General features: G+C 38.9%; 1 non-coding gene across 1 annotated transcript; it reads left to right on the plus strand.

Annotated features, from left to right (window-relative positions):
- Nucleotides 1-3,089: 3,089 nt before the first annotated feature.
- TRNAN-GUU (transfer RNA asparagine (anticodon GUU)) lies at nt 3,090-3,163 on the plus strand. Its single transcript has one exon. It is a non-coding gene; the product is annotated as a tRNA-Asn (tRNA).
- Nucleotides 3,164-9,255: the final 6,092 nt, after the last annotated feature.

Consider the following 9,255-nt stretch of genomic DNA (forward strand, 5'->3'; position numbering starts at 1 on the left):
TGTGTGTGTGTAGTATCTCATGATTGTTGAGTTCTGATTCTAATCCTATTTAACAATTTTTATTAAGGAAAAAAATAGAATATTTTTTTATAGATGATAAAAATATAGCATGCAGTTACTTAACACTCTAGTTGAAATGAAAATCAAAATTGTCTTGACTAAAAGACTGAAATTACCAGAATAAAGTTTAACAGAGAAAAATACAGACTTATTCATTTAAAAAAATGAAACCAAATGCATGAAAGGGTTTTGGGATTGTAGCTGATCACAAGCTGATTATGAGTCAGGTACAGGCATAATGTGGCTGCCAAAAATGCAATTTTATGTAATTTTTAAAAAAATATAAACACTGGGTTCTGAACAGATCAGATCTTCTTTAAATACTTTGTCCAGTTCTGAACCCCAACTGTTAAGGAAAACCCATAAAATAAGAATAGGTGCAGGATAGAGCAATAAGGAGATTGGAAAATTACAAGAAAAGTGTATTTTAGGAAGTGGAATATTTAGCCTTGAAAAGGGTGATGACAGAAAATATGATAGCTTTAAAAAAAATACCAAAAGGAGTATCACACAGAAGAAAGCTACAACCTCTTCTCTATCCTTTCAGAATGCAGGATGTGGAATAAAACTATTACTTTAGAGGAAAGAATAATCCAATTGTATGTTAGTTTAACAAAAAGAGTCAATTACTGAGAGAGCTGGTAGAGTCTCCATCACTGCAAGTGTTCAAGGAGAAGCAAACTAGCCATCTATCAGGGATGCTTTAGTTTGAATTTTTGCCCTAAACAGGATGTTGCAGTCAATTGTCCCTTCCAATTCTGTGATTCTATTTTGTACCCCAAACATTTTAGAAGAAGTACAGTTACATAAATGGATGAGGGTGGAATTGTGGAGAAATATAGGTAGGGTATTTATATGTACACTATTTCAGGATCTACATATTTACCTGCAGGATTTTAATATTGTAAAAACCTGAATCCAGTATTACATTTGAATTCAAGAACTTCCTAGGGGATTAGCAGGATTAGCTAGTTTGTGTAGAAATTTATGTAAATTAATTTCCAATCTACCTACAAAATTAATTTATAACCACCTATTTCACTGTAACACAATCTGAAATGTTAAGATGCTCCTCTTTTATTCTTTTTCCATATCATCCATCTTGATAAAGCAAAAATATTTAACACAGATTTTTGATCCACTAAAACAGGGGTCCCCAACCACCGGTCCGTGGACTGGTACCGGTCCATGGAACAACTCCTACCAGGCCGCTGGCTTGCTGGGCGCCGCCATCTTTTTGATGAAAAGTGCTTCCGGTGAGCTTTTCGGGTAGAAAGCTCACCGGAAGCACTTTTTCATCAAAAGATGGCGGCGCCAGCTGATGCCGATACCGGGCGCGGCGCCCAGCTGATGCCGGTACCGGGCCGCGGCATAAAAAAGGTTGGGGATCACTGCACTAAAATACACTTTAGGTTGCTCTTTAATAAAGAAAATATTGTAATATTATAGATGAATCATGTAACTGGGACTCAATGTGTACTTCATAAAAAGTGTATTTACTATATTAAAGATATGGTGTTGTTTATGTTCAATTTTGGGGAATTAATGGAAGTAATAAACAGAAATGTATGCATACCGAGGACTGAAATCTGAGTTCATTTATAACTCTGGGTAAAACAAAAAACATTTGCACTTTTTTATTTCTCCTCTTGATAATTGAAAATCTATGGGAGGGAGGTAGTTTCTTCTACTGCTATAATCATCAGATTTCTAGTTTTTAAAAATCCTTCTAAAAGCTGACCTTTAAAGCAAAACCTGTGGTCACTTTTCTGCCCTATTGATTGGTTGAATTTATATAGCTACCCATTTCACTTACATGTGACACCTGGTAACGTATACAATTTAAACACAAAATCAACTTATTCAACCATTAAAACCAATTAAAATGGTTAAAAACTGTATTTGGTAAGAAAAGACTCTAGTCTAGAGTACAGATGCCTTTGAGCGCAGAGAACTGAGACAGTGTCATGGGAAACAGTGAAGTTAAATGGTAGAATTTGCTGGAAAATCAAGAATCAATGTGTGCCTTTTGTCCAGATCATATGTGATTTGCATGAACCAATGAGAAGCAAAACTAATACAGAGCAAGCAACAGTGATCAGTGAGTGTCCTTGTGTATTTAAACTCAAACTTATACCATAGTTGCATCAGAGATTTTTTTAAAAGTTGACTAGAGCAGGGATCGCCAACCTTTTGGACCTCAGAGACCACCAAACTCATGATTTTAAATCCCGAGGACCGGAGACCTTGAGAAAATCCCCCCAAAAAGTCTGCAGGAAAATTCCCCATCCCGTTTTCCTACCAGTCGATCATTCTTTATTTGGGATCACAGGATACCATCTCCAGCTCTGTTCTCAGGGGGAGAAAGAGAGAGACTTTTAGCTTCATGCAAGGAAAGCAGCAGAAGTCTTTCTTCCTCTCTCCCAAACTCCACCAGACCAGGAGGCAGTCTTAAGAAATATAGAAAATAAGATATTAGAAATAAAACTGTATTTCATGTAGTTTGTTACTGAAGAGATAATGTCATCATTTTGAAGTGCATTCAACAAGATGTTGATAATCTCAAGCAAGTTCAAAATAAACAAATGTGTTCAGACCTAAATGCTTACTATCTACAAGAGAGCCACTTTTTTAAAAAGTGGATATATTAAAGATGTATACATTTCAAATAACAAAGCAATAATAATCTTACATTTTATATAATTTTAATATGTTCACTTCTCCGTGCACGCTTAAAGTGACTCGGTAACTAGGTTTTCTTTGGACGTTTTTCTGAACTAAGTAGACAGTAGTTTGTGTTTGAATACAAAAAGATATTTTTCATCTTGAAACCCGATCACATGGTTGGTTTTAAACATGTTTCTTTTAATTCACTTATTTAAATAGCGAATGCAGTGTAACGAATAAAAGCGGCCGAATTTATCCACGATAAATGGATATTTCATAATGAACATACCATAGAACTTTTTTTCGGGGGGGGGGGGAGTATCATTCTATCAGCAAACTTTTTGAAGCTAGAAAACACAGATGTCCCTGAGGCGCAATCGGTTAGTGCGTTCGGCTGTTAACCAGAAGGTTGGTGGTTCGAGCCCACCCAGGGACGCTTTCCACTGTTTTCATGTGCAGAACCATGAAAAAAATGCCTGTTTTATCGACTGAAGAGGATAATGCAGGGGGTTGATTTGATGCGCGCGCGCGCACACACAAGCTCTACACTCCCGTTTATTCGAAAGCGTGCATGAAATAAAAACCATACGGTGCAGGCATAGTATAGAATCTGCTCTGCAATAATTTAAAGGGTGGTTTTTGTTGAACCCCCTTTCCGTGCCTCGCCTTCTTCCTCGCAACACCTACGTGCTTTTTTGCAAATGCATTATAGAAAAGAGCCCCTCTCCGCCCAAGAAGCAGCATAAGTTACGTCTGCACTGTTGATTCTCGCCACTTTTCCAGCCGCAGCAGTCCTTTCAAAGAGGGGGCCCGCAAGGGGGATCCGGTTGCCGAAGCCCTCCCTGTTCTTGCCTGGCCACAGCGACCAACCCTCCCACTGCAAATTCTCCCTTTCGCAGCTCCTTTCTTTCCGGCCGCAGCATTGCAGCGCTTTCCCCCTGCCCAGTTCTCCCCAGTAAGGGAGGGGCTCTTCACAGTAGCCGTCGCCTCTTCTTTCGACTCTGGCAAGAGCCTCGCAGGGCCAGGAGGCTGCCGCTTCAGGCAGATTTATTCGCCTCCTTCCTTGGGGGTTTAAAAACAACAGAGTGGTGCAGCTGGGCATTGCGAAGGGACCGCAGCAGCGCCCGAGTTTCCTGCGAGAAACTGAGTCCAGCGGCAGCAGCGCCCAGCCAAATAATCAGTTACAGACCCCCCACCCCACTCCCGGTGGCCCTCTTGCGTCATACAGTTTCTCTCTTTAAAAAAAAACAACTTGTGGGGGGGTGGAGAAGACAACGCTGGGACAAATGCCAACAGGAGAAACAATTATGTAACAGCATCGAGAGGAAGGCAGATCCAAAACTGTATTTGCCTTTTAGTTTTGTGTTCCCTTCTCCTCCCCTCCCCCCTCTCCTAGTTTTTCTGCCGGAATAAGCTTGGATCTGGCTGCACTTTGCGCCCTGGAGTTGAATTTGTTTTCAGGGCCCGCCCGGTTGCAACATCTCCCTTCGTTCCCGCCGCAGAGTTGCTGAACGTCCTGGGAAAGAGGAATCTTTCCACCGAATTTGCCTAGCCTTTTCCCCGTCCTCTTTCTCTTGTAAAAAGTGCGGTGGACCCGCGAATCCTCCTCTATCATAAATTGCCTTCCGAGTCCAATCCACTTTTCCATCCAATGTTATAATTACCCCGATTGTAAGAGAGAAACCCGTCGGTTTCTTGCCGACATCGAATTCGTAATTCTCAACCCTTGAAACACTCAGCTGCTCTTCCTCCAAAAGATTTCTGGCACTCTCAGGATTACCCATGCAACCACCCCTCCCCCCCGCGCGTGCCTTTTTCTTATATCAAGCTGCCTCTGAATTTTATCCCTTTTTTTTGTTTAAAAATTAAGTTTTAAAACCAGGACCTGTCTTTCAAATAGAAACCTACCTGTAACAAAAATACATCTTAGCTGGGAGGGATTTTTTTTTTTTTTATGTTTTATAAGTTCAAAACGAAAACTTTGGCTTAGAATCTTTTTTAACTATTTCATTCTGTACAAAATGGCTTGGTGTTTCCAGAATCTGCTCAGGAAAAAGATACACTAGGCTTTCAAAAATCTAACTCAGATGTACTGTACTGTTTGCTCAACCAAACTGATCTAGGATCAAAACAGTAAAATTTGGTTAGTAGATGACAAATTGTTAAAGCACTACATTAGTAAAGCACCATTTAATAATGCACTATAATTAAAGCACTACATTGCTTTGTATTGTTAGCAAGAAAATTACATGAATGGCTCTAAGGTGGCAAAGTGGTTCCTCTTCAGGGAAGACTTTATTTTTCCTTTACTTTTTAGGTAAAGAGATCAGCCACTTGTTGCTACCTATAAGTAGCTCTCCTGCTTCTAAATTATAGAAATGGAGCAGGTGCCTGACCATGAGAGGAGGCTGACATAAGCTTTCTGAAGTCAAACTCCAGTTGGAGAGGATTCACTCAAATCTACCTTCTATTCATAAAGTGCTGTGTCCTTTCTGAATTCCTAAGGCATAATTAATTAAAATACAATGTTACACTCAAGTGCAGTGCATTTTTTAATTAATACATGTAAGAATCAAGCCTAAACATATATTTTTAAAGATATTAAAAGCTAAAAGTAGATGAATGCTTTTGAATGGAATTCATTTTTATTTTGATAGCAGAGATCTCTTCCCTATTTTATACAGGACTATAGTTTTATTTAAATCCCTGCAAATAATATGGTACTTCAGAGAAGTTGTGCAAAACAGTGAGCTGCTGAAGTGTTCACCTTTCTTGACTGACTGACTTTGGAGATAAAATGCTGGTCTTTGGCAGGATTATACTCATATTTTTCTGGAGGTTGTGTAGCATTGGAGGATATGGACACAGAGGTGCCTAATATTAAGTACTGAAATAATGTTTAAAAGATACTTGTAATCTTCAGCCTTTGTTTCTTGTGTCCCTTGATTCATTTCCATTGTTATCCCTCATCACATTTTCCAATGTTCCACTTCCAGCTAGTCACACACCCAGAATTCACCCTCTCCCGACCTCTTCTTTCAGCTGTCTTGGATCTCCAAATCAAAATCTCAAAAGACTTGAACTTCTCCTCTGCTTCCTGATTCTCTGACTCAGGAATACCATCCTTGAAAATTCTCAGAAGGGTGCAAAGGATGAAGATTGTACAGCAGTCATTCACAAAAGAGGCATTCTGTTCTCTGTACTGTTCTTAAGTGTACTTAAGATTGAAAGCAAGCTTCACTTTAAGCAACCTTAATCAGCTTTGCCTAATTTGGTGTCTTCTGGACAGAGACAGTTGTATATGATGGGGATTATAGGTTAACCCATTGAAAAGCTCTGCGGGAAAGCTGATCTATAGGAAGCTTGAGGCTTCTTCTGAGTGGTATGGTTCATTCTCTCCCTCCCTCCCTCTTTCCCTCCCTCCCTCTCTCTCTCACACACACTTTTTATAGTTAAACAAATGAACTAAAAGAGATCCTGAGTTCTAGTTCCCACAAGTTGGGTACTGGCTTGGGAGGAATGGATGATTTAAGACAGTTTGCAAGGCATGTTTGCTGACCCACAAGGACAGTAGTCTGAGCATAGTAACTCCCCCCCAGCATTAGACAGCTCTGCATCTTCCACATCTGCCAGGAAAGGAAAGGGAAAATGGGAAGGAAGGAAGAAGGAAAGCAAAAAGCAGGAAAAAGTGCAGAAAAGGAAAAAGGAGAGAAGAAGAGGTAAAAAGAGGAACAAAGGAAGGGAACAGAAAGGCAGAAAAAAGTACAGTAAAAAGAAATGGTGGAGAAAACAGGAAAGAAGAAATATGGAAAAAAAAAGGAATGGAGAGGAAACCAGGTAGGGGAAAAGAAAAAGAAAAAGAAGGAAGGGAAAGGAAGAATGGGGGGAAGACTGATGCAGAAAATATAGAAAAGAGGAAAGAAAAACAGAAGGAAGAAAAGAAGTGGGTGGAGAGGAGGAGGAGGAAATGAGAATAAAGCAGGCAGCGAGAAGAAGGAGAGAAAGGAATAAGGACCCTGGGAAGAAAGCATCTTCTCTCTGCCAATCCTCCCCGCTGGAACGGCGCAGCCATTCTCCCTATTTCTCCGGCCTCGATGAACCCTAGAGGACCGTGACCGAGGACCGAACATCAGGCGACAGCGAGGCAGAGAGCAGAGAGCCCCAGCGAAAGAGCGACTCGGGGTTAATTAGATCGGAAGAGGCTCTAGGGAAGCTGGGTGCAGGGGACTGGGATCTATTTTCTCTCAAAGGTCCGAGCTTTAGTCAAAGGAAATGAAAGCAGAAGTGAGCTTCGTACCCTACCGCTCGGGCTCGGAAAGCCAGGAACAACTCCCCACTGGCGATGGCTCAGCTTTAGTCGCCAGTCACGCGCTTACACGTCCCGCGGGACCCCGGAGCCCTGGGCCAGAATTTGTCCTGCCTCCTGTTGGGACGGGTGGAAACAGGCCGGTATCAATGCAAGGGGTTTAATCAAATGTCCTCTCCATCCATGAAAAGACGAAAGGGAAATAGTATTTTAGACGCTAGCGGATTGTTCCATGCCAAGAAGAAATACACTGTTATGATTGGCGGTACAGTCAGCCAGATGTTTAGATTTGGCATTTTGTCCACTTATCCAGTAGGATAAGGCAAATGTTATTTAATAATATTAAATGTATTATTATTACCGTGTATGTAGTACACGATAAAATTCACACTCGGATGAAAACTTAATAATTCAAGTCCTAATCAAAACATTTAAAAAAATATGAAAATAAAAAATAAAACTATTTCCCTGCATCGTTATGGCACCACATGGTTTGCAGGAAAAGTAAAGGCAAAGCAAAGCAAGGGCCTTGTAAAGCTCTTTTCAGAATACACCAGTACAAATAACTGGAACTTCAATTAACTATCTCTAAATTGAACTAATAACATCTGACTATTATTTTCTTCCAGGCCTGCCAAATGTGTGTGAGCAGGGAACCAGCATTTCCTGCAGCATTCATTATCCTACTCAATTTCATAAATATTGTTAATATAATAGTGGATCCCTATGAAAAAAAATCTGGGAGTTTATGATAAACAGTTTCTCTAACAGCAAGCAGGGTCCGCTAATTTTGGAATCCTTCTATTCCATTATTTGAAAGATTCAGTTAGCAAAGTGTAATGATTGAAAAGAAAAATACAGTTCTTCAAATTAAATATTGTAGTGCTAAATTAATATTAACAGAATTATAATATTAATTTTCTCTCAGTCTACAATTATTGGTTGTGATATGATCTATTTTCATTTCTATACATCTACACAGTGGACTCATAAGAATAAAAGCCATTTTAGAATGAGTCATGCCTATGAAACATTTTAACATCTGGTTTACTTAACCATGATTCACTGAATTAAGCCAGTGCTCAGGATTGCTTATTAACTTGGCCATAAACTAAAGTTTCTGGCTGAATTTGCATAACATTGAGCCACAAATAAACAACCTTAAATTAGGATTGTGATGTTGTTCAAATATAGGAAAAAGTGATTTTCCCTCAAATTTTCATCATATAGAGATTATAAACTGAATTTGTTTAAAATTTGAATTGCAGGTCTTGAATTTCAGATTTGATACAGAGCATTCCTCCTACCACCACAAGACCATAATGGGAATCAAAGTTTATATTGTTCAAGTATTAGATTATTTGCTTATCGGTGCAAAGTTTTGATCTACATTTAATTAAACCATGATTAGGGAACATGATATTTTCAATCTAGATATGCCCCTAGAGATCCAGGTTGAAAAGTTTGATCTGGAACAAAAATATTTTTATTTAGATACTATAGATAATAAAGCACAATTACATAGTTATCTAGGAATGTCATATGTGTTGACATCTAGGGTTTTAATCTGTGAAAACTAGAAAGTATTGGTGAAAATCTATACAAGTTCCCAGTTAATCTAAGATAGCTACATTTCTTTCTTCTTATCGATGAAAAATTGTGTGCTCCCAGAACATCTGCATATTTTGTAACTAATGTCCTTAATAAATTCAACTCAGCTTGCAATGGTTTGTAAGTTAGAAAGTTAAAAACCAAGAAACAAGAACAATGTACCTGAAATTCTAGGGATTAGAATCTGCATATGAAAATTCTTTTGTTTTTATATCTAAAGTTTCAATTCAGAAATAACAAATAGTGCTTTGTACATTTTAGTTTTAAAATAATGATTTCAAGTCAGGCATAGCTAACTTGGGTTCAAAATAAATAAATATAAAACTATGATTTAGCCTCATTCTATTTTTACATCTGTGGAAATGAATTATAAAAGGCAGTTTGGAATATATTGGTATGGTGGTTTGACATTGAAATGAGACACAGGGAACTGTCTCTGAGAAAAATGCCAACCCTGAGAGAACTCAGGTAGCAGTATTTATTGAGAAAAAACACAAGCAAAATACAGTATGCATATTCAGAAAACAATGACCTCAACAGGAGATTACTTCACCAGCATGAGAACACACAATCTTGGAAAGTCCCAGATGTTACCTTGCTAGGGTGAGATC

Source organism: Notechis scutatus, chromosome Z (genome assembly GCF_049901735.1).
Source record: "Notechis scutatus isolate UNSWTSFEM ecotype Mainland chromosome Z, rNotScu1.2, whole genome shotgun sequence".
Taxonomy (NCBI): domain Eukaryota; kingdom Metazoa; phylum Chordata; class Lepidosauria; order Squamata; family Elapidae; genus Notechis; species Notechis scutatus.